This window comes from Lontra canadensis, unplaced genomic scaffold (genome assembly GCF_010015895.1).
Source record: "Lontra canadensis isolate GAN:19392208 unplaced genomic scaffold, GSC_riverotter_1.0 scaffold52, whole genome shotgun sequence".
Lineage (NCBI taxonomy): Eukaryota > Metazoa > Chordata > Mammalia > Carnivora > Mustelidae > Lontra > Lontra canadensis.
Genome location: NW_022631046.1, coordinates 13,421,096 through 13,447,493, shown reverse-complemented (window position 1 = coordinate 13,447,493; position 26,398 = coordinate 13,421,096). Strand labels below are relative to the sequence as shown.

General features: G+C 35.7%; 1 protein-coding gene across 15 annotated transcripts in view; it reads left to right on the top strand.

Annotated features, from left to right (window-relative positions):
* The window catches only part of ANKS1B (ankyrin repeat and sterile alpha motif domain containing 1B), a 1,097,747-nt gene that overhangs the window by 474,201 nt on the left and 597,148 nt on the right, over window positions 1-26,398 (top strand). The gene's annotated exons all lie outside the window — the stretch shown is intronic.

Sequence of the window (26,398 nt, the reverse complement as noted above, 5' to 3'; positions counted from 1 at the left end):
CTCATTTTGAAAAAAGATTTTTTTGTATCAAAATGCAAACTCTAACTGAATGATGTTAGCAAGTGACACATCTTAAAAATTAAAAGTAAAATGTTGAAAACTTAATATAGAAAAAACAGTTATGGGTAAAAAAAAAATTGTCAAAAAAATTTAAAACAAAATAGAATCCTAGATAAAAAGCATTAGTACAAGGCATTTGGGTGACTCGGTTGAGTGTCCAACTCTTGATTAGCTCTTGATTAGCTCAGGTCATGATCTCAAGGGTCCTGGGATGAATCCTGTGTTGGGCTCTGCATTCAGTGTAGAGTCTACATGGGATTTTCTCTCTCCCTCTCCCTCTGCCCTTCTACCCACTTGCTCTCTCTGTCTCTAAAATAAATGAATAAAATCTAAAAAAAAAAAAAAAAAGGCATTAGTTCAAAAATACTGATCTGAAGGGTTACATGCACCCCAGTGTTTCTACCAGCATTACAGACAATAGCCAAATTTTGGAAAGAGCCCAGATATCCATCAACTTGTCAAATGGATAACGAAGATGTGTGTGTGTGTGTGTGTGTGTGTGTGTGTAAACTCAGCCATCAAAAAGAGTAAAATCTTGCCATTTGCAAAAACATGGATGGAGCTAGAGAGTATTATGCTAAGTGAAATAAGTCAATCATAGAAAGACAAATACCATATGATTTCATTCATGTGGAATTTAAGAAACAAAATAAATGGCAGAGAAGGAAAAAAAGAGAGAGAAAGGGAGAGAGAGAGAGGCAAACTAGAAAACAGACTCATAACTATAGAAAACAAATTGAGGTTTACTGGAGGGGAGGTGGACCAGTGGGGGGTGGGGGGTGGATTAAATGGGTGATGGGTATTAGGGAGTGTATTTGTTATGATGAGCACTGGGTGGTATATGTAAGTGATGAATCACTAGATCCTACTCCTAAAACTAATACTACCATATGTTAACTAACTACATTTTAAATAAAAACTTGAAAAAAAAAAAAAAGAAAAAATGCATTAGGAATGAACAAGATTTTTTATATTGATAAAGTATATAGCTCATAATAACCATATAGTAGTTACAAGCCTGTTTCCCTGCTTGTTATTTTACACAGAAATAAATATAACAGCAATAGTTCATTTATATATATAGTTAACCTTAAAGCTGTTTTACTAGGAAATGGTTTTATTCAGGAATAACAGAGACTTGCAATTTGGGGCATGCAAGCTACAGCAAAACTATTGGTAAATCTGGAAAACAAAGGAGAGGAATGCTTTTCTTGCAGAGGAAAGGGGGAGTTGAGAGTGGCTCTTATAAGTAAAAAGTCTATTGGAGTAAACTGAAGGTTCTAAGTATAATGGCTTTTCATTGGCTGAGTTGTGACAGTCTCTTATTGCTGGGCTTTTACTGGGGAAGGAGAAAAACTTTCTTCCTCCTGCTGGTGTAGTAAAGTAGTATCAACTTGCAAGGTCCCTCTCTTCCTGTATTTCAGTAATTGAGGAAGAGTGATAAGGTGTAAAAATTCCTTCTGCTGGCCTCCCAATTCCATTTTAAATGAGGTTTCCCTTTGTTAATTTTCACTATATATATAAAACAAAATAAGTGAATAAATACAAGAGTAAATAGAGAGAAACAAGCCATTTTCATTTATTTTCAAATAAAATAGAAAAATAGCTATATAGAGAAATGAAATAAATCAATACCTAAACTTAATTTACCATTATAAATTCATGGTTCTCAGTCTCAGTTGGGCCCTTCACATTACCCAGCAAACATATATCACCAGGCAAATTTCAGGCAAAACTTCCCAGAGACTTTTGAGTTCTATTGTTTCAGATGCCCAATTTTCCTCCTACCTGGCATCATCCTCACTTCATAGAGAAATTGGAAGTCATCAATGAGGTATTACTTCAACATTTTGTCAAACACTTTGTAAAATCTTCCTGAACACACCATTTCCTCTCTTATTTTATTAAACTGGAGGTATCCCCATATCTCTCTGAAATCAAAGTTCTCACATGTTTTCAAAATTATACTCCTTGTCTGCCCAGGAAACTTGCACTCTCAATTCCTTTTGGTTTCTGACTTCCTAACATCTATCTTTTTATTACCTCTTCTCCAACAGCTGGAATCAATGTCATCATAAAAATGTCTCTTTTGGCCCTGGAGTTATACCAGTTTTCTTCAATTTTTACAAACTCCTGGAAAAGGTGTCCTCACTTACTATGCTCCCCCCTTTTTTGTCTTCCAAAGAGACCACCCTCCTTCTCATTTCTTATATGTGCTGTCTCTATTTTTTCCTGTTTCAGGATCAAGGCATATTTATGATATTCCCTCTGTCTTAAACACTTCATTTCTACCCCATTCATCCTCCTTCAGGTAGCAGTTGAAATATCACATCTTTAAAGTTTTTTCTTCTACCCCAAGTTAGGTTGGGTCCCTCATTTTATGTCTTCCTAACACCCTCTGCTTCATAATACTATTTTTCACTTCTCCACTCCATGTCTCTCTTTTTTACAAGAATATGAAGTCTGTGGGGGAAGAAACTAACTCTGTCTTTTAGTGATTATTGATTAGTACTCTTTTAACTTGGTAAGTGGAGATGACAGAACCAAACATGGGCAACCCTACCAGAGAAATTATTTTCTGCTACTTATTCTCTTGTAAGCCAGTACACCAGGGAACAATGTTTTGCTTGGGTTCAGAATGTGTCTAGTGACTGGCTTCTTTCTCCAAAACTGCTATCTGCTGCTAGCTATTCAAATTCTTAACAACTTCCTACTTTTCTACTTTTATAAAGTCATCACAGAGGCTCCTGGACTTCCAAATGCTGTGCTTTCTAAAATTGCTTATCCACTATGGAGAAATAGAGATTATCTGACGTCCATGTTCTCTTCTTTCTCTCCAGCACTGTGGTTCTTCATTCCCTTGAGCCCTCATCCCTTTAAATCAGAGATGGACAGATGTTTAGAGAGGTTCTACCAGGGTCTCTCCCCCTTATTTCCCATCAGAGACTCCCCTGATAGTGCTCGGCTGAAGGCAGTCATTAAAATTTTCAGGGAAGCTGTTTTATTTTATTTTATTTTATTTTATTTTATTTATTTGACAGAGAGACACAGCGAGAGAGGGAACAGAAGCAGGGGTAGTGGAAGAGAGGGAATAGCAGGCTTCCCACTGAGCAGGGAACCCAATGCAGAGCTTGATCCCAGGATCATGACCTGAGCTGAAGGTAGACACTTAATGACTGAGTCACCCAGGTGCCCCAGCAAAGCTGTTTTAAATATTGCTGAAATAAGTCCTTTTGCTGTATTTTCTTCCAAACCTACTGATTCCTCCTTTCCCTTCAGCTCTCACCTCTACAAATTATAGTGTATCAGTGGTCACTGTCTTCTGCATTTAATTTGGTGATTCTGCCAGTTATTTGGAGAGCTGTGTCGTGACTTAATTCATCAATGGCGTTCTTTTGGTCAGGTTCTACAATCTTGCAGTAAAGGAAGAGAGCAAATATTTGCCAATTATTTATTCTGAAGTGGGCATTCTCCTTGAGCTTCATGTACATTATTTCAATCCAAATAACAATTCTACAGAGCAGATTATATTATCCCCATTTATAGATACAAATACTGAACTGTAAATACTGGCACTAAGATTTGAAACCAGTTCTCTCTTGTTCCAAATCCCATTCTGACTCATAAACATATGTCAATAAATTTTATCCATAGAAACTAGCAGAAAGCTTATAGATACATTTGAATTTGGGACACCAATGAATTGAGTGCTCCTTGATATGAAGATAAAAAAAGACATTTTAGAATTTCAGAATGTTTCAGAATTTACAGATTTTGTTTCTTCAAGGGAACTCTAAACAAAGTTAACATATAAGTCAAGCCAATTTTTGATTGTTTAAAAATTACTCAGTCAATGTTTTTGTTTTTAAATATTTGCTTTATGTTGCCTTTTCTTTTGCATTTTGAGCATTCCCTTTGCTAGAGATTGGACAAGGAAAAAAGAAAAACTTTTATTGATGTACATTTTGATAAATGTTTTGGGAAAATACTTAGTGGAAAAGGAGTTGAAATTGTTAGCCAAAATTAATTTGAATACTTATCTTCATTAAAAAAAAAAACCAAACAAAACTCCATCATCCTGTGACATAAATTCCTGTTATACTGATTGCATTTTGTTCCACAGGAAGTTCTATGTATTTTTTCTTAAAACTTCATGTAATCTTAAATCCATCCATGTAAGTACTCGTATTGTCACATCTTGTTGGTTTAAAACATAACTTCTTCCTTCTGTCTACTATTTATGTTTTGGTGATAAACTCTTTAGAAATTGCTTTTATAGATTCCTGGGGGGGGCGGGGATTTAGCTTTAAATCATTTTCTTACCACCCAAACAAAAAAGCACCATTATTTTTATCATCTAAAAAGACATTTTGGGTAATTGAGGAGAAAAGGCAGCATGGTGCAATGGCAAGTGTGTGCATTGTTTTGAAATGTTGAGAGAGTTAGATTCTAAAACTGTCTTTGAAGGTTACTTGAGTACCCTTTGGGAAGTTTTATTTTCCCTATCTGTAAAATATGGTAATCACTTTTGCAAAGTCGTTGTGATATTTATATGGAAAAAGAACATATATAGGATACCTGGCACATCATGTGTTTAATGAGAGCTATTGTTAGTAAAGCAATGATATAAATTAAGAATTAAGAAAGTTCAGTAATTTCTGATCAGTTAAAAAACAATACACACTGCACCTTTATTTGTAAAAAAAATTCTCATAAAGTATGCTTCCTATTTTTACTGATTAGAATATATCTCTGTGAATTATTATATCATTACTTTCTGCTATTCTTAAAATGAAACTGAAAAAAAATACAAATTACCTACATCAGGATGAAGTTGAGAATGTCACTACAGACTCTGTAGACATCAGAAGTAATATTACAAACCACTCTTTCCACATACATTTGACAATGAAACAATTCTTGGGGCACCTGGTTGGCTCAGTGGGTTAAGTCTCTTCCTTCAGCTCAGGTCATGATCTCATGGTCCTGAGATCAAGCTCTGCATCGTGCTCTCTGCTCAGCAGGGAGTCTGCTTACCTGTCTCTCTCTGCCAGCTGCTCTGCCTACTTGTGATCTCTCTCTCTCTCTCTCTGTCAAATAAATAAATAAAATCTTAACAAAGGGGGTGCCTGGGTGGCTCAGTCGATTAAGCGGCTGTCTTCAGCTCAGGTCATGATCCCAGTGTCCTGGGATCGAGTCCACACATTAGGCTTTTTGCTCCACAGGGAGCCTGCTTCTCCCTCTGCCTTTGACTGCCTATTTGCCTGCCTGTACTCTCTCTATCTCTCTGACAAATAAATGAATAAAATACTTTTTTTAAAATCTCAACAAAGAAAAAAAATTTTTAATTTTTAATTTTTGTATTAACATATAATGTATTATTAGCCCCAGGGGTACAGGTCTTTGAATCACTGGGTTTACATACTTCATAGTTCATATGTTCCCTAATGTCCATAACCCCACCACCCTCTCCCTAACCCCCTCCCTCTGGCAACCCTCAGTTTGTTTTGTGAGAATAAAAGTCTCTTATGGTTTGTCTCTCTCCCAATCCCATCTTGTTTCATTTATTTTTTTCCTACCCCCCAAGTCCCCCACATTGCCTTTCAACTTTCTCATATCAGGGCAATCATATGATAATTGTCTTTCTCTGATTGACTTATTTCACTCAGCATAATACCCTCTAGTTCCATCCATGTCATTGCAAATGGCAAGATTTCATTTCTTTTGATGACTGCATAGTATTCCATTGTGTATATATACCACATCGTCTTTATCTATTCATCTGTTTATGGACATTTAGGTTCTTTCCATAGTTTGGCTATTGTGGACATTGCTGCTATAAACTTTCAGGTGCACATGCCCCTTTGGATCACTACACTGGTATCTTTAGAGTAAATACCCAGTAGTGTAATTGCTGGGTTGTGAGGTAGCTCTATTTTCAACTTTTTGAGGAACCTCCATGCTGTTTTCCAGAGTGGTTACACCATGTTGCATTCCCACCAAGAGTGTAGGAGGGTTTCCCTTTCTCCACATCCTCACCAGCATCTGTCATTTCCTGACTTGTTACTTTTAGCCATTCTGAGTGGTGTGTGGTAGTATCTCATTGTGGTTTTGATTTGTATTTCCCTGATGCTGAGTGATGTGGAGCACTTTTTCATGTTGTCTGTTGGCCATCTGGATGTCCTCTTTGCAGAAATGTCTGTTCATGTCCTCTGCCCATTTCTTGATTGGATTATTTGTTCTTTGGGTGTTGAGTTTTGATGTAGTGTTCAGTGCTTCATTATTTGCATAAAACACCCAGTGCTCATTGTAACACAAGCCCTCCTTAATACCCATCACTGGGCTGTCTTATAACTATTAAGGCAATTTAATTCATAATTTAAAATTTTCCAAGAAAGAAATCTCTAAGCCTTAAAGAAAGGTTAAGTCCAATTACAAATAATTTTTTTTTTGAAACAGAAGAGGAGGGAATATTTTCCAGTTCATCTTATGAAGCTAGTTAGTATTCCCCTGATACCAGAACTAGACAGTACAAAACCAATCAAACAACCAAACAAAAAGCCAAACAACAATTAAAAGCAAAAACTACAAAGCAATATCAACTCATGAATTAGACACAAAATTCCTTAACAAAATATTAGTAAATAGAATTCACAATATATACAAAGAATTATATGCCATGACCAAGCATAATTTATTCCAGAGGTACAAGACTGGTTTAATGCCTGAAATAAAATAAAGAGGAAAAAACTGAATGATCATATCAATTGAAGCAGAAACAGAATTCAACAAGATTCAAGATCCATTCATGTTTAAAAAGTAAAAAGAAAATCTTCTAGAATAGGAATAAAGGATAGCTTCCTTAACTTCATAAAGAGCATCTACAAAAATCTGTAACCAAAATTATAGTTAATGGTGAAAATTTGAATCCTTTCCTCCTAAAATTGGAAACATGATAAAGATGTCTAATCTCTTCACCACTGTTATTCAGGATAGTGCCAGAAGTTCTATCATGTACGATAAGGGAAAAAAAAAAAGAAGTAAAAGTACACAGATTGGAAAGGAAGAAATAAAACTGTTTTTGTTTATAGATGATATGATTGTCCATGTAGAAAACCCCAAGAGATATATAATAAAACAACAAAAATATATATATAAATATATATATATATATAAATAGTAAATTCAGCAAAGTCACAGGATGCAAAATAAACATTAAAAAAGCATTGTACTTCTATTTTTTTCTTTTTTAAGTTTTCACTTAAATTCCAGTTAGTTAACATATATTGTAATATTAGTTTCATAGTAGAATTTTATGATTCATCACTTACATAAAACACCCAGTGCTCATCATAGCAAGTGTCCTCCTTAATACCCACACCCATTTAACTGCAACTATGTTTCTATGAAATAACAATGAACATGTAGACACTGAAATTAAAATTAAAATACCACTTATAATCACACACAATAAATGAAAAGAAATACTTAGATGTAAATCTAACAGAACATGTCAAGGACTTGTATACTGAAAAGTGCAAAAAATGCAAAATGTGCAAAATGTGCAAAAAAGTGGTGACAGAAATTTTTTTTTAAAAAGTATGTAAAAGACAGTTTTCATGAGTTAAAAGACTTGATAATATGAATTTAATATAATTCCTATCAAATTCCAAGCAAGATTTTTCCCCATTTTTTTATTAATTTCAGAGGTAGAATTTAGTGATTCATCAGTTGCCTCTAATACCCAGTGCTCATTACATCAAATGCCCTCCTTAATGCCTATCATACAATTATCCCTCCCCCACCCACCACCTACCTCCTTTCCAGCAACACTCAGTTTATTTCCAAGAGTTTTTATCTCTTATGGATTGCCTCCCTCTCAATTTTCATCTTTATTTTTCTTTCCCTTCACCTATGTTCATCTATTTTGTTTCTTCAATTCCACACGAGTAAAATTGTATAGCATTTGTCTTTCTCTGACATATTTCATTTAGCATAATACCCTCCAGTTCCATCCATGTTGTTGCAAATGGCAAGATTTCGTTCTTTCTGATGGCTGAGTAATATCCCATTGCATATATATATATACCACATCTTTATCCATTCAACTGCCAATGGACATCTGAACTCTTTCCAGAATTTGGCTATTGTTGATAATTTCACTATAAACATTGGGGTGCATGTGCCCCTTTGAATCACTATGTTTGTATCTTTTGGATAAATACCCAGTAGAGCAATTGCTATATCATATGGTACCTCTATTTTTAACTAGTTGAGAGAACTTCATACTATTTTCCAAAGGGGCTGTGCCAATAAAATCCAAGCAAGATTTTTTTGAAGACATGTAAGTTTATTCTAGAATATATATGGAAATGTAATGGAAGTAGGATAATTAAAACAATTTTGGAAGAAAAAAAATAAATTGGGAAGAATTAATATACCTAGTTTTAATATTTACAGTTGTAATACTCAATACTGTATGTTATTATTAGCAGAGGAATAGACATATAGATCAATGGAACAGAAAAGAGAGCCCAGAAATAGACCATATACTCAACTGATGTTTGATGAAGGTGCAAAAACAATTCAATGGAGGAAGAAAATAGCCTTTTCAACAAGTGGTGTGGGAGCAATTAGACATACAAGGGCAAAAAATTGAAATTTGGCCTAATTCTCACACCTTTTACAAAAATTATCTCAAATGGATAAATGACTTAAATGTAAAATGTAAAACTATAAAACTTTTAGAAAAAAGCATAGAATAAAATCTTTAGGATCTAGAGCAAGGCAAAGAGTTCTTATACTTGACACCAGAACCATGATCTATAAAAGGAAATTTTATAAATTGATATAAAATTGATAAATTGTATTTCATCAAAATTTAAAATGCTTGCTATGAAAAATTCTGTTAAAAGATGAAGAGTATAAACTGAAGAAAACATTTGTCAGCTACATACCTGATAAACAATGAATATCTAGAACATTTAAAGAACATTCTAAACAGTATTAAAACAGACTGATTAGAAAATGGGCCAAACAGATTTCAAGCTTTATTACAAAGCTGTGATCACCAAGACAGCATGGTACTGGCACAAAAACAGACACACACAGATCAATGGTGCAGAATAGAGAGCCCAGATATGGACCCTTAACTCTATGGTCAAATAATATTCAAGAAAGCAGGAAAAAAAATATCCAATGGAAAAAAGACAGTCTCTTCAATAAATGGTATTGGGAAAATTGGACAGCTATATACAGAAGAATGAAACTCGATCATTCTCTTACACTGTACACAAAGATAAACTCAAAATGGATGAAAGACCTCCATGTGAGACAGGAATCTACCAAAATCCTAGAAGAGAACACAGGCAGTAACCTCTTTGACATTGGCCATAGCAACTTCTTTCAAGACACATCTGCAAAGACAAGGGAGATAAAAGTGAAAATGAACTTTTGGGACTTCATCAAGATAAAAAGCTTCTGCACAGCAAAGGAAACAGTCAAAAAACTAAGAGGCAACCCACAGAATTGGAGAAGATATTTGCAAATGTCACTGCAGACAAAGGGCTGATATCCAAGATCTATAAAACAAAACAAAACAAAACAAAACAAAAACAACAACAACAAAAAAACTTCTCAAACTCAACAACTCAAAAAACAGGTAATCAAGTCAAAAAATGGGCAGAAGAGATGAACAGACACTTCTCCAATGAAGACATACAAATGGCTAACAGACACATGAAAAATGTTCATCATCATTAGCCATCAGGGAAATTCAAATCAAAGCCACACTGAGATACCACCTTACACCAGTTAGAATGGCAAAAATTAACAAGGCAAGAAAGAACAAATGTTGGAGAGGATGTGGAGAAAGGGGAGCCTTCTTACACTGTTAGTGGGAATGCAAGTGGGTGGAGCCACTTTAACAGTGTGGAGGTTCCTCAAAAAATTAAAAATAGAGCTACCCTGTGACCTTGCAATTGCACTACTGGATATTTACCCCAAAGATACAGATGTAGTGAAAAGAAGGGCCATATGCACCCCAATGTTTATTGCAGCAATGTCCACAATTGCCAAACTATGAAAAAAGCCAAGATGCCCTTCAACAGATGAATGGATAAAGAAGATGTGGTCCATATATAAAATGGAATATTACTCACCCACCAGAAATGATGAATACCCAACTTTTGCATCAGCAAATATGGGACTGGAGGAGATTATGCTGAGTGAAGTAAGTCAAGCAGAGAAAGTCAATTATCATATGGTTTCACTTACTTGTGGAACATAAGGAATAGCATGGAGGACATTAGGAGAAGGAAGGGAAAAATGAAGGGAGGGGATATCAGAGGGGGAGATGAAGAGATGAACCATGAGAAACTATGGACTCTGAGAAACAAACTGAGGGTTTTAGAAGGGAGGGGGGTTGGGGGATGGGTTAGCCAAATGATGGGTATTAAGGAGGGCATGTATTGCATGGAGCACTGGGTGTTATATGTAAACAATTAATTTTGGAGAACTACATCAAAAACTAATGATGTAATGTATGGTGACTAACATAACAAAAAAAAAAAAAGAAAAAAAAAGAAAAAGAAAAAAAAGAAAAGAAAAGAAAATGGGCAAAAGGCATGAAGAAGCATTTCCTTGCAGAGAAATACAAATGGCAAATAAGCACATGAAAAGATTTTTGACATGATTAACAATTACGGAAATGCAAATGAAAGCTGCAATGAGATACCACTACATATCTATCAGAATGGCTAAAATAAAAAGTAATGATGACTTCAAATGCTAACAAGGATATGGAGAAGCTCATATACTGCTGGTACAAATGTAAAATGTTACAGCAAATCAGAAAATAGTTGGCAGTTTCTTAAAACTTTAAAGACTTTACTGTCATATCACCCAGCATTTGTACACCTGAGAATTTATCCCAGCTAAATGAAAACTCAAGTTCTTCCAAAAAACTGTACACAGATATTTACAGACTCATTATTCATAAGTCAAGAAATGGAGACAATGGGATTCCTTTAGTGGGTGAATAGTTTTAAAAAAAAACTGTGCTACATTCATACAAATGAATATTTCCCAGCAGGAAAAGGAACAAAATATTGATACACAAACCAGCTTGGATTACTCTCCAGAGAATTATGCTGAGAAAAGCCAATTCCAAAAGATTATATACTATATGATTCTATTTATCATACATCTGCTTATATATAATTTTTGACATGACAAATTATAGAAATAAGAGAATAGATTAGTGATTGACAAGAGTTAAGGAAGAAGTCAGGGCAGGAGAGAAGTAGGTGTAGCTATAGAAGGGGCGATGAAGCAGTGAGGGGTTCCCTCTGGGGTGGAACTGTTGTTCCTTGGCTGTATCAAAGTCAATATCCTGGTTGTGATGTTGTACTGTAGGTTTGCATGATATTATACCATTGGAGAAAACTATAAAAAGAGCACATGAGATTTCTCTGTATTATTTTTATAGCTGCATGGGAATCAACAATTATTTCCAAACAAAAAATGTAATTAAAAATATTATGTCATTTAAAAAAAGGTAATGTGCTCCTTTATTTGTAAAAATTTCTTTCTTTCACCCACACAGTGATATGAGCTTCCTACTTTGGCTGCTCAGAACATGTCTTCTCTAATCCTTTGTATAATTACTTCCTGCTTCTCCTAAAGTGAAACAAATCATTTAATTTTTTTAAAAGAACTTAAATGTGGGAAATAAAGCTGGTTTTTAAATTTTACACACATTTGCATTTGACTTGAGCATCTTTGAAATATTAATGCATAAATATTTGAAATGTCTAATTTAAAAAATATTGTTTTCTAAGATAGTCATGAGTATTTTAATGTTTGGAGAAGTGTTTATAAGAACAAACTTCATAGTTTGAAGGTCAAGGCTGTCCAGTTCTTCCAGAACTACTTAACACTTTTATCAAATAAAACTATATGTAGTCTTTTCAGTTTACATTTGAATAACTTATATGAAGAAACTATTTCATATGGAGAAATATGGATTTTCCATTTTAAAAGCTTTATATTCATTCCTATATATGCTAACTACTAGAAATATACTAAGAGTTTTATAATTTTGTGTCTTAATAGAAGATGAATTCATGTGTTAATCTTTTGGCCAATATTTCCATATAAAAATGATACAAATTGAAGAGATAAAAGCAGAAAATAGAAAGATTTTTTTTAAATTTCTGCCTTTCTTTTAATTAAACACCTAGTAACTGTAAGAGTTTAATATATAGCAGAATTAGGTTCTATTTGTTCCTATTTGTTCTACTTGTTCCTATTTTCCACCCATTGAATTTTCTTCAATATTCCTTAAAATGATGATTGTTTAAAAAAATATCAGTGCTGCCAATGGACTGAGAATAGGAAAATGCTCATTGATGTAAAGATGAGAAATTCAAGACCTATTAGGTTCTTGACTTTACCTGTAACTTTATGCTTCTTTTTGCTTTATCTGTAGTGTGATGGCCTAGGGGAAAATGCAATCAATTGAAATTTCAGGATTGTGTTTTAACTTCAACTCTCCCACGTAAGTGTGAGACTATCTCTAAATCTCAGGTATATTGTAAAATGGAAAGAGTAATAGCTACTTCTAATACCAATGTTATAGGCTTAAATGAGATTATAAATCTCAAGTTTCTAGAAGAGGGTCTAACTCCTCTTAAGCATCTGATATTTACTCACACCCCCTTTAACTTTCTTGTAATGGTCATACTTTATTTTCTATGTTCGGCCATAACTCTACATACAACAAAGGAATGTTATTTTGCTTACCCAATCATAGGAAGTTCTACATCTTTTAAATAAGTCTTAATCACATTAACTATTATATTCATGAAAAAAAAGTACCTCATTTAAATTTTTTTCCTTTCATTGAAAAGAAAAAAAAATAGAAATTGTTTTCAATTTGTAAGATATCTATAATAAAAAGTTTAACAATTTCTACCCCTACTGAATTGTCATCTCGATTCCTTCAGATCCTCTCTTTATACTTTTTAAAAAGTGATCAAGTCACAGAAGCATGATAATTCTAAATCAAGAAGTTAAATTGATCCCAACTTTTCACATCTCTCCCTCTGTACATACAATTAAAATTGTAAAATAAATATTTAAAAAAAGGATAAATCCATAGCAGTGATGAACATTGAGGGCTACTCTGAGAAGCATTTGGGAACTTCTAAAAGGTATGACAAATGGCATTGGATTTAGACAGAGACTAGTCAGGGCAACTAAAGAACCTCAGCATCTTAAATGTGGCTTTGTTTTCCTACCAGATGGTAATAACTATCTCAGTAAGGGGAAGAGTCTGCTGAAGCTCCTACATGGGAATTGGAGCAAGTAAGAGAAATGGGAAGTGTCCTAGGTAATTAAAAATGGTTGACTAAAACACCGGACATTTGAGGAGAATGAATAATTAAAAAGAGAGGAAACAAGATGAATGAACAAAGTAAATGACCTTTGAGAAAACAGAATTAAAGACAGAAAAAAATTGCAATCAATATCCTAAGATTTGAGAGGGTATTAACTTCTAACGTTAAAAACAGGTTCTTTTTAAAATGGAATACTTGGAAAACAAGAAAAGTTATTGAAAATTAAAAATACAATCATTATACCTAAAGTCATGATAAAATGACAAAGTTTTCTATCTTATTTGTTTACTGATATATCTCCAGAGCCTAGAGCAGTGTCTCACACATGGTTGATGCTCAGTAGTAATTTTTTTAAACAAATTGATGAAAGTGCTTTAGAATACCAAACTGTAGAATACTACCAGAATATAAAACAAGGAGGATCAAAGAGATCCAATGTTTGTTGACTAGGAGCTCTAGAAGTAGGAGGAGGAGCCATAAGGTAATTAAGAGAGTATGGTATTGGCATAGGAATAGACAAGTAGATCAACAGGGACATAGTTCAGTCCAAAAATGTAAATGCAGTGTATATTTCAAAATTTAGTGTATGATAAAGGTGACATTGCAAATCAGTGAGAGAATGATGATATTGGGCAGTAGAATATTATTTTGGGGAAAAAAATGCTTAGAACTAAATTTTTTCACCATATACACAAAATACTCCAGGTGGATTAAAGTTCTGAAGGAAAATACTGCTGATCTAACTTTCCATTTTTATCATCTACCTTGTCTTCATTTTAAAAAGTATTTAAGAAGGCATTGATTTTATATCCACTGGCTTGACTTTGCTTCATATTGATATAATTTATCAATGGGCTAGTGTCTGGAGAGTCTGTCATTTCCAAATATTCCTACTGATGTCACTAGCTATTTTTCTGACATGCAACTGTCTTTGGGAACTCATTTTGAAGGCTGCTTTTGCTTGGAGATTTAATATCACCCTGACTTTTGCTAGCACTACTTTTTCTTTGTACTGACACCAGAGCATCCCTCTAATTCTGTTTGACATTTTATTAGGAGCTTGATGAAGTCCCTTTATAATTAAGTTAATTCAAATGATTTAAAATCCACTTAATTCTAAGTAAGTAGATTTTTAAAATATCCAGTAGTTTAAATAACTTGAAAATAATAGAAGAGGAAACATAAAAGTGGATATTTGAAACTAGATTGCAATCCAGAGAATATTTGGATGTAAATGCACATGTTACCTAAATCTCATCCCAGTCAGGAATTATGTGTTCTCATTTTATTCATATGTGAATCAAATCAAAGTGGTTTGCAGAAATGGCATGACATTTTTAAAGTTGCATCAGAATATATTTCACTTATATCTTTACAGAACATAAAGATAATTCTTAAAATAACAGGTTCTGATTGATTAAGAGAAACCACAATATGTGTAGGAAATGGATGCCATCCCTTAGGTTTTACCAGTAAATTTACACATTAGTCCCTTCTAGGGACTAATATGACACTGGCTTTGTGGATATGGGAACTAATGCAGTCTCATTGGGCCCCACACAAAGAAAAGCCCCATGCTTGGGATTTAACGCTTTTGGGTTGCTGTCTAAAACTCTTACCGATTAGATAAAAATCAGTTTGTGTTTTGTAAGTGAGGCCTGTGAAGAAACACAGCCTGAGCTCATCTGTGTTTCCACCACCTACATCTTCTCACCTTCCTGGGTGGGTTTCTTGGCCGTTTGCTCCCCCAATTATGGTGCTTCTGGCCAAGCCAGCAACTGTTGATGAAGCCATGGAACCCTGAGTGTGGGGAGGGTGAAGGTTTGGTGCATGGGTTTGCAGGGTAGAGCACCTGTGTGACTGCGAGGATGTGCTCTCACCCTATGAGTGTCCCCATGTCCAAGGGAGTAAGATACTAACATGGAAGACAGGAAAATGTTTTTTTTCCCCTGCTTTTAGGACGAATTGCCCATTTTTATGTTGCCCCTGGTTCCAGCTACTCTATGGAAATGCTTTTGACTATTTCAGTTATTCACATAGCTGTTTCATTTTTGCCCCTCAGAGACATTTCCTAATCAATCAATAGGGTTTTTTTTTTTTTCTGTAAAAGACTAAAGAATAAAATAATTCAGGCTTTGTGGGTCATACGGTCTCTGTTATAACCACTCATCTCAACTCTGGAAATAGCTATAGACCACATACATGTAAATGAATGGGTATGTATATGTTCCAGTTAAACTATTCATGGACCCTAAAATTTGAGCCTTGTGTAATTTTCACCTGTCACTAATGTTATTTTTGTTTTTTTTGTTTTTTTTTTTTTAGCCATTAAAAAATGTGAAAACCATCCTTAGCTCCCCAAATTAAAGCCTGGATTTGGCTCATGATCTATAGTGTGCTGACTTTGTTAAATAAATATGTGTGGGAGAAAGTCCTTTAGAAAATAAAGACATGTGAGTGTTGGGCCACAGGGGAGGGAGATGTTTTAGAGTAGCCAAAGTATACATAAGTGCAACTCATTTTACAAATTGAAATTTGGCAAATTTTATATGTAATTTCAGTGAATTTATGAAAACACGTTCTTTCTTATACTCTATGGCTTAGTAAAATTCCATTACAATATTTAGAAAAATGGAATGCATTAAAAACAAAGTTTGAGCAAATATTCCAGACTCATCTTCCTTAATCTCCATTTTAATATTGTTGTCATATCTTTATTCTTTTTCCTTTTGTTTTTATTTCATTTTTCCACATAGATACTTTTTTTAAATTTAATTTTATTTTTTATAAACATATATTTTTATCCCCAGGGGTACAGGTCTGTGAATCGCCAGGTTTACACACTTCACAGCACTCACCATAGCACATACCCTCCCCAATGTCCATAACCCCACCCCCACCCCAACCCCCTCCCCCCAGCAACCCTCAGTTTGTTTTGTGAGATTAAGAGTCACTTATGGTTTATCTCCCTCCCAATCCCATCTTGCTTCATTTACTCTTCTCCTACCCCCTTAACCCCCATGTTCCATCTCCTCTCCCTCATATCAGGGAGATCATATGATAGTTGTCTTTCTCCGATTGACTTATTTCACTAAGCATGATACCCTGTAGTTCCATCCACGTCATCGCAAATGGCAAGATTTCATTTCTTTTGATGGCTGCATAGTATTCCATTGTGTATATATACCACACCTTCTTTATCCATTCGTCTGTTGATGGACATCTAGGTTCTTTCCATAGTTTGGCTATTGTAGACATCGCTGCTATAAACATTCGGGTGCACGTGCCCCTTCGGATCACTACATTTGTATCTTTAGGGTAAATACCCAGCAGTGCAATTGCTGGGTCATAGGGTAGTTCTATTTTCAACATTTTGAGGAACCTCCATGCTGTTTTCCAGAGTGTTTGCACCAGCTTGCATTCCCACCAACAGTGTAGGAGGGTTCCCCTTTCTCCGCATCCTCGCCAGCATCTGTCATTTCCTGACTTGTTAATTTTAGCCATTCTGACTGGTGTGAGGTGGTATCTCATTGTGGTTTTGATTTGTATTTCCCTGATGCCAAGTGATATGGAGCACTTTTTCATGTGTCTGTTGGCCATCTGGATGTCTTCTTTGCAGAAATGTCTGTTCATGTCTTCTGCCCATTTCTTGATTGGATTATTTGTTCTTTGGGTGTTGAGTTTGCTAAGTTCTTTATAGATTCTGGACACTAGCCCTTTATCTGATATGTCATTTGCAAATATCTTCTCCCATTCTGTCAGTTGTCTTTTGGTTTTGTTAACTGTTTCCTTTGCTGTGCAAAAGCTTTTGATCTTGATGAAATCCCAATAGTTCATTTTTGCCCTTGCTTCCCTTGCCTTTGGCGATGTTCCTAGGAAGATGTTGCTGCGGCTGAGGTCAAAGAGGTTGCTGCCTGTGTTCTCCTCAAGGATTTGGATGGATTCCTTTCTCACATTGAGGTCCTTCATCCATTTTGAGTCTATTTTCGTGTGTGGTGTAAGGAAATGATCTAATTTCATTTTTCTGCATGTGGCTGTCCAATTTTCCCAACACCATTTATTGAAGAGGCTGTCTTTTTTCCATTGGACATTCTTTCCTGCTTTGTCGAAGATTAGTTGACCATAGAGTTGAGGGTCGATTTCTGGGCTCTCTATTCTGTTCCATTGATCTATGTGTCTATTTTTGTGCCAGTACCATGCTGTCTTGATGATGACAGCTTTGTAATAGAGCTTGAAGTCCGGAATTGTGATGCCACCAACTTTGGCTTTCTTTTTCAATATTCCTTTGGCTATTCGTGGTCTTTTCTGGTTCCATATAAATTTTAGGATTATTTGTTCCATTTCTTTGAAAAAAATGGATGGTACTTTGATAGGAATGGCATTAAATGTGTAGATTGCTTTAGGTATCATAGACATTTTCACAATATTTATTCTTCCAATCCAGGAGCATGGAACATTTTTCCATTTCTTTGTGTCTTCCTCAATTTCTTTCATGAGTACTTTATAGTTTTCTGTGTATAGATTATTAGTCTCTTTGGTTAGGTTTATTCCTAGGTATCTTATAGTTTTGGGTACAATTGTAAATGGGATTGACTCCTTAATTTCTCTTTTTTTCTGTCTTGTTGTTGGTGTAGAGAAATGCGACTGATTTTTGTGCATTGATTTTATATCCTGACACTTTACTGAATTCCTGTACCAGTTCTAGCAGTTTTGGAGTGGAGTCTTTTGAGTTTTCCACATATAGTATCATATCATCTGCGAAGAGTGATAGTTTGACTTCTTCTTTGCCGATTTGGATGCCTTTAATTTCTTTTTGTTGTCTGATTGCTGAGGCTAGGACTTCTAGTACTATGTTGAATAGCAGTGGTGATAACGGACATCCCTGCCGTGTTCCTGACCTTAGCGTAAAAGCTTTCAGTTTTTCTCCATTGAGAATGATATTTGCGATGGGTTTTTCATAGATGGCTTTGATAATATTGAGGTATGTGCCCTCTATCCCTACACTTTGAAGAGTTTTGATGAGGAAGGGATGCTGTACTTTGTCAAATGCTTTTTCAGCATCTATTGAGAGTATCATATGGTTCCTGTTCTTTCTTTTATTAATGTGTTTTATCACATTGATTGATTTACGGATGTTGAACCAACCTTGCAGCCCTGGAATAAATCCCACTTGGTCGTGGTGAATAATCCTTTTAATGTACTGTTGAATCCTATTGGCTAGTATTTTGGTGAGAATTTTTGCATCTGTGTTCATCAAGGATATTGGTCTGTAGTTCTCTTTTTTGATGGGATCCTCGTCTGGTTTTGGGATCAAGGTGATGCTGGACTCATAAAATGAGTTTGGAAGTTTTCCTTCCATTTCTATTTTTTGGAACAGTCTCAGGAGAATACGTATCCATTCTTCTTTAAATGTTTGGTCGAATTCCCCTGGGGAGCCGTCTGGCCCTGGGCTTTTGTTTGTTTGGAGATTTTTGATGACTGTTTCAATCTCCTTACTGGTTATGGGTCTGTTCAGGCTTTCTATTTCTTCCTGGTTCAGTTTTGGTAGTTTATGTCTCTAGGAATGCATCCATTTCTTCCAGATTGTCAAATTTGTTGGCGTAGAGTTGCTCATAGTATGTTCTTATTATTGTCTGTATTTCTTTGGTGTTAGTTGTGATCTCTCCTCTTTCACTCATGATTTTATTTATTTGGGTCCTTTCTCTTTTCTTTTTGATAAGTCTGGCCAAGGGTTTATCAATCTTATTAATTCTTTCAAAGAACCAGCTCCTAGTTTCGTTGATTTGTTTTATTGCTTTTTTGGTTTCTATTTCATTGATTTCTGCTCTGATCTTTATTATTTCTCTTCTCCTGCTGGGTTTAGGGTTTCTTTGTTGTTCTTTCTCCAGCTCCTTTAGGTGTAGGGTTAGGTTGTGTACCTGAGACCTTTCTTGTTTCTTGAGAAAGGCTTGTACCGCTATATACTTTCCTCTCAGGACTGCCTTTGTTGTGTCCCACAGATTTTGAAGCATTGTGTTTTCATTATCATTTGTTTCCATGAATTTTTTTTTTCAATTCTTCTTTAATTTCCTGGTTGACCCATTCATTCTTTAGAAGGATGCTGTTTAGTCTCCATGTATTTGGGTTCTTTCCAAATTTCCTCTTGTGATTGAGTTCTAGCTTCAGAGCATTGTGGTCTGAAAATATGCAGGGAATGATCCCAATCTTTTGATACCAGTTGAGACCTGATTTAGGACCGAGGATGTGATCTATTCTGGAGAATGTTCCATATGCACTAGAGAAGAATGTGTATGCTGTTGCTTTGGGATGAAATGTTCTGTATATATCTGTGATGTCCATCTGGTCCAATGTGTCATTTAAGGCCTTTATTTCCTTTTTGATCTTTTGCTTGGATGATCTTTCCATTTCAGTGAGGGGAGTGTTAAAGTCCCCTACTATTATTGTATTATTGTCGATGTGTTTCTTTGATTTTGTTATTAATTGGTTTATATAGTTGGCTGCTCCCACGTTAGGGGCATAGATATTTAAAATTGTTAGATCGTCCTGTTGGACAGATCCTTTGAGTATGATATAGTGTCCTTCCTCATCTCTTAGTCTTTGGCTTAAAATCTAATTGATCTGATATAAGGATTGCCACCCCTGCTTTCTTCTGATGTCCATTAGCGTGGTAAATTCTTTTCCACCCCCTCACTTTAAATCTGGAGGTGTCTTTGGGTTTAAAATGAGTTTCTTGTAGGCAACATATAGATGGGTTTTGTTTTTTTATCCATTCTGATACCTTGTGTCTTTTGATTGGGGCATTTAGCCCATTAACATTCAGGGTAACTATGGAGAGATATGAATTTAGTGCCATTGTATTGCCTGTAAGGTGACTGTTACTGTATATTGTCTCTCTTCCTTTCTGGTCTACTTTTAGGGTCTCTCTTTGCTTAGAGGACCCCTTTCAATATTTCCTGTAGAGCTGGTTTGGTGTTTGCAAATTCTTTCAGTTTTTGTTTGTCCTGGAAGCTTTTAATCTCTCCTTCTATTTTCAATGATAGCCTAGCTGGATATAGTATTCTTGGCTGCATGCTTTTCTCGTTTAGTGCTTTGAATATATCATGCCAGCTCTTTCTGGCCTGCCAGGTCTCTGTGGATAAGTCTGCTGCCAATCTAATATTTTTACCATTGTATGTTACAGACTTCTTTTCCTGGGCTGCTTTCAGGATTTTCTCTTTGTCACTAAGACTTGTAAATTTTACTATTAGGTGACAGGGTGTAGACCTATTTTTATTGATTTTGGGGGGGGGTCTCTGAACCTCCTGGATTTTGATGATTGTTCCCTTTGCCATATTGGGGAAATTCTCTCCAATAATTCTCTCCAATATACCTTCTGCTCCCCTCTCTCTTTCTTCTTCTTCTGGAATCCCAATTATTCTAATGTTGTTTCATCTTATGGTGTCACTTATCTCTCGAATTCTCCCCTCATGGTCCAGTAGCTGTTTGTCCCTCTTTTGCTCAGCTTCTTTATTCTCTGTCATTTGGTCTTCTATATCACTAATTCTTTCTTCTGCCTCATTTATCCTAGCTGTGAGAGCCTCCATTTTTGATTGCACGTCATTAATAGCTTTTTTGATTTCATCTTGGTTAGATTTTAGTTCTTTTATTTCTCCAGAAAGCACTTTTATATCTCCCGAGAGGGTTTCTCTAATATCTTCCATGCCTTTTTCGAGCCCAGCTAGAACCTTGAGAATCGTCATTCTGAACTCTAGATCTGACATATTACCAATGTCTGTATTGATTAGGTCCCTGGCCTTTGGTACTGCCTCTTGTTCTTTTTTTTTTTTGTGGTAAATTTTTCTGCCTTGTCATTTTGTCCAGATAAGAGTATATGAAGGAACAAGTAAAATACTAAAAGGGTGGCAACAACCCCAGGAAAATATGCTTTAACCAAATCAGAAGAGATCCCAAATCATAAGGGGGGAGAAAGGGGATAAAAAGAGGTTCAGAAAGAAAAAAAAAAACAATTAAAAAAAAGAGAACAAATAAAGAATATAAAAAAGAATATATATATTAGATAAACTAGCTAAAAAACGTTAAAAAAGAAAAGGGTAAAAGTTAAAAAAAATTTTGGCAGAAGAAGAGAAAAAAATTTGAAAAAGAAAAAAAAATTAAATTAATTGCAAGGCTAAAGAATCATGGGGAGAAAGCCATGAGTTCCGTGCTTTGCTTTTTCCTCCTCTGGAATTCCGCTGCTCTCCTTGGTATTGAAACTGCACTCCTTGGTAGGTGAACTTGGTCCTGGCTGGATTTCTTGTTGTTCTTCTGGGGGAGGGGCCTGTTGTAGTGATTCTCAAGTGTCTTTGCCCCAGGCAGAATTGCACCACCCTTACCAGGGGCCGGGCTGAGTAATCCGCTCCGGTTTGCTTTTGGGAGCTTTTATTCCCTGATCGCTTTCTGTAGAGTTCTGGAGGATGGGAATGAAGATGGCGGCCTCCCAGTCTCTGGCCCAGAGGAGCCAAGAGCCTGGGGCCCCACTCCTCAGTGCACCCTCAGAGAACAGCGCCCAATTACTCCCGTCACCCTGGCCTCCGGCCGCGCTCCGAGGTGACTGAGCCTGCGACCGGTTCAAGGTAACCCTGAGCTAAGAGCTCACTCCTTGGCTCTGTCTCTGTAGCCGGCTTCCCCGTTCTAATACCTGCAAGCTCTGTGACACTCAGACACCCCTGATCCTTCTGTGACCCTGCGGGACCTGAGGCCACGCTGACCCCGCATGGGCTTCACCCTGGTTAAGCCTCTGGAGTGATGTCCCTCAACAGAACAAACTTTTAAAAGTCCCGATTTTGTGCTCTGTTGCTCCGCCGCTTGCCTGGAGCCGGATCCTCCCCCCGTGGTCTATCTTCCCGTCACTTTGGATTCACTTCTCCGCCAGTCTTACCTTTCAGAAAGTGGTTGATTTTCTGTTTCTAGAATTGCTGTTCTTCTCTTCGATCTCCCGTTGGATTTGTAGGTCTTTGCAATCTTTAGATAAGCTATCTAGCTGATCTCCTGCTACCTGAAGTAGTCTCAGCCTGCTACTTCTCCGCCATCTTGACTCCTCCTCCAATACCTTTTTTTTTTTTTAAAATCCCACCTCTGTCCTTTGTGCTTTGAGGCACCATCCACTTGTCTCTAGATTTGAACACATAAACTTTCCTTTTAATCCAAGCCCTTCTGCTAACTATTTATGTAATCTTGAGTAAATCCTTAACCCCTCTAAGCCATTGTATTGTTCTAGTTAGGGTACGTAATGCTAGCTGCCACAACAGACAAACCCAGAATCTCAGCAGTTTAACATAAAAGAGGTTTAATTCAACTTCTCATAAAGCCCAGTGTGGTTGAATGACCCTGACTCATCTTACAACTACATCTTTTGAAGAGTAGGAGTGGCATAGAGACTGATGAACAGTCATTTGGTCAGGATTAGTTACATGCCCCCCAGTCTAAATACACATAGGCTGGAAATAAATGAAAAAGTATATTTATGATTTCATTAAGCCCTAAAATGATGTGCAAAATGATGCCTTAGAACAGGGTTTTGTCAATGAATGTTTTCTCTAAAGGACAAGACAGTAAATATTTAAAGGGTTGTGAATACTATGGCCTCTCTCACAACTTCTCAACCCTGCCACTGTAACATGAGAACAGCCATAGATAATAAATAAATGAATGGACTTACCTGTGTCCCAGTAAAACTTTTATTTTCAGATAAGAGGCAGGTCAGATGTGATCCACAGATATGCCACAGGCCATAGTTTCTTTAGATCCCTTTCTTAAAGCATGACTAACATGTAATGATTCTCATTCTTCATCATCTTAGATACTCAGAGAACTTTGGGCAATAACTCCCTCACCAATGTTCCTGGGTAAATGATAAACAGACAGTTCTGAAGAAGCATATAAGAATATGGTTAGATAATCACTGATCCATGGTTTCTTCTATTCGGGTTTCCATTAGCCTGTCTCCCTTCCTCCATTTATTTTATTTGAAGCCATGTTACATTGATATCATAGCATTCCACTCAAAGAAAGAAAGGGAAGTATCACATAGATTTGCATGACCATGTATTAAGCAGTCTATACTGAATCCCAGGAGTAAATGAGCATACATCTTGTATACTTCTGGTATAGGACTGCATACATTTCTGTTTTTCACAAAAACCAAACCAAACCAAAACAAAACAAAAACCTATCCTCTGGCATCTACTCAAGAAAAATCTGTGAGTCACCCTAGACTTCTTAAGATCAAGTTTCTTGTCCAATCAGATTCCAAGACCTAAAGAGCTAACCTTACTAACATTTCCTAAAGATATCTGCTATCTCCAACCCTGCTGCCACTGCTTTACCTCAGGACCTCACTGTGTCTTGGCTGGAACTCTTTAACATCTTCCTAATTGGTCTCCCTTCCTTTAATCCAGCCTTGACCAATCCATTCTCTAAACTGCTAAAATGAGTTTATTAAAATGCACATCCAACCATGAAATCCTCTTGCTTGGAAATCATTCTGGGGTTTCTTAAAATATTCACATTAAAGACAAAATACTTAACATGGCATTAGAACATTTTATGATTTAGACCCTGCAACCTGTAATATCTCATGGTTTGAAACAACCACTCCCTCACATTCTCTGCACTATAGCCATTATGAACTATTTGCAGTTTGTCCTTTTCTTTTCCTCATCCTCTTTTGTCTGCCTACTATCTGCTTCACTGAGATTCAACTCAGCCATCAATCACCTGCTTATGTAAGACTTTCCTCATCCCCTCCCTAAAATAGAGGTTTACATTTTATATATTGTGCCTCCCCTTATCATAGCTCTATCACTGTATAATACTGCACTAATGCATAACCCTTGGATTGCTTGTTTCTTTCTTCATGCACCATCCCTTCTCTCACTTCAAGTCTATAATAATCTGCAGAACAAGGACAATGTCTTATTAGTCTTATTCCTACCACACTGCTTACCAAGGTATCTGCAATTTAGTATAAACTACACAAATATTTTTAGAATTAATCAATACATCAACAAAAAATAGCCTGTTTGCTTTCATGAAATCATGAAAATCATGCAATCATGTTGCATAACAAATTTTGATTTCAATATAATTAGAACTTTGGGTAGTCAAGTTCAGAAACATGTGTTTAAGAAACAGAGGTAGGGGCACCTGGGTGGCTCAGTTAAATGTCTGCCTTCTGCTTGGGTCATAATCCTAGGGTCCTGGGATCAAGTCCTTCATAGGACTCCCTGCTCAGCAGGGAGTCTGCTTCTCCTTCTCCCTCTGCCCCTCCCCCCACTCATGCGCGCGCTCTCTCTCTCTCTCTCTGCACTCTCTCTCTAATAAATAAATAAAATATTTTTTAAAAAAGAAACAAAAGTAAATGAAGTTTATAGAAAAAGGGATTTGAGGCGGTGGGGTAACTGGGTGATGGGTATTAAGGAGGGCATGTGTTGTGATGAGCACTGGGTTTTAATATGCAACTAATGAATCATTGAACTCTACATCAAAAACTAATGACATACTATATGTTGGCTAACTGAACATAACAAAAAATTAAATTAAAAATTAAATTTAAAAATTAAAGTTAAAAATCAGAAAAGTAAAATTAAACACCAAAAAAATGTATCTTTAGGACTAAACTCTAAGCACAAAGAAATTACTTTGGGTCTAGTGATTTTTTTCTAATTCCTATTTATTTATAAAGTTTTCTTTACCTTCACATCCAACTTGTTAAAATAATTGTTCATAAAAAAAGAAACAGAAGTAAAGGTGTCATATGTATCAGTTGGCTTGATCTTTATAAAGTTTATGAGAAGGAACACTATACAAATATGGTCCATTGCTTATTTATGACATGAAACAAAATCATAATACAATAAAACAAAACAAAGACGATGGACATAACTGTGTTTCCATTAGAGCCAGTGCCATATTTCATGCCTTTTATTTACTATTATATCATCTAGTAGAAAAAAACATGAATGTGAAATCGAGATTCATTAGCCGCAAGGATAGACATTTGATGATAAAGTAAGCCTGACATTGCACCCCGATCTTCCATACTTCAAAGTCACCTGAGTCCTATGTGAGAACTAATTTGAATTCTGCTACTGAGTTGATATGTCATATAGTAAGTGACTTGCTTATATAATAATGCCTCTAAACCTCTTTCATAAAAATATTGTAATAGTGAAATAATAAAGCATGGTGTGATAATTGGCACCCTTTATATACAAAATAAAGAGGTCTTTTCATTATCATTGTATATTTTAGATTATAGTCTAAATGATATCTACTTAAAAAAAAAAAACCATGATGAGCTGGAAGAAAGAGGGTAGCCTGAATATTTTGCAGAAAAATAATCTATGGAGTACAGTGGTTAAATTATTAAGTATTTGAGGGCAGTGAAAATGTCAGTAAACCAAGAGTTTACTATACTTTGGAGATAGCAAAGTACAGTAAATTTTATTGCAAAAAAATTAAAGTTAATCTCTTGTTAATTATTATCGTGGATTGTTAATATTTCAGTAATATGAGTAAAAATAAGAAGTAAGAAAACTTGGATTGATTTTTGGGAAATACACACAATTCTGAGAGCCAAAAAGACTGCAGTTTTAAAGGACAATGTTAGAAGCTCTGCTAGGCAGGAAGAAAAGTGTATATAATTAAAACTATGGGGAAAAAAAAAACCCAGCAATCTGTTATAGGGAACAATCCATTATTGGTGAAGGTAATAGATTATATCTGCTATTGCTCCATAATTTAAACTTTTATGTTTAAATTGACTTTTCTTGCTCTTCAGGGATTAATTAAAATCCTTAAAAAAGGAAATCAAAATTCACAACAAATACTGTGTAGATTTTTAAGTCCTGGGAAATGTTCTATATAACTTTTCTTAATTCTGATTATCAAATTCCAGC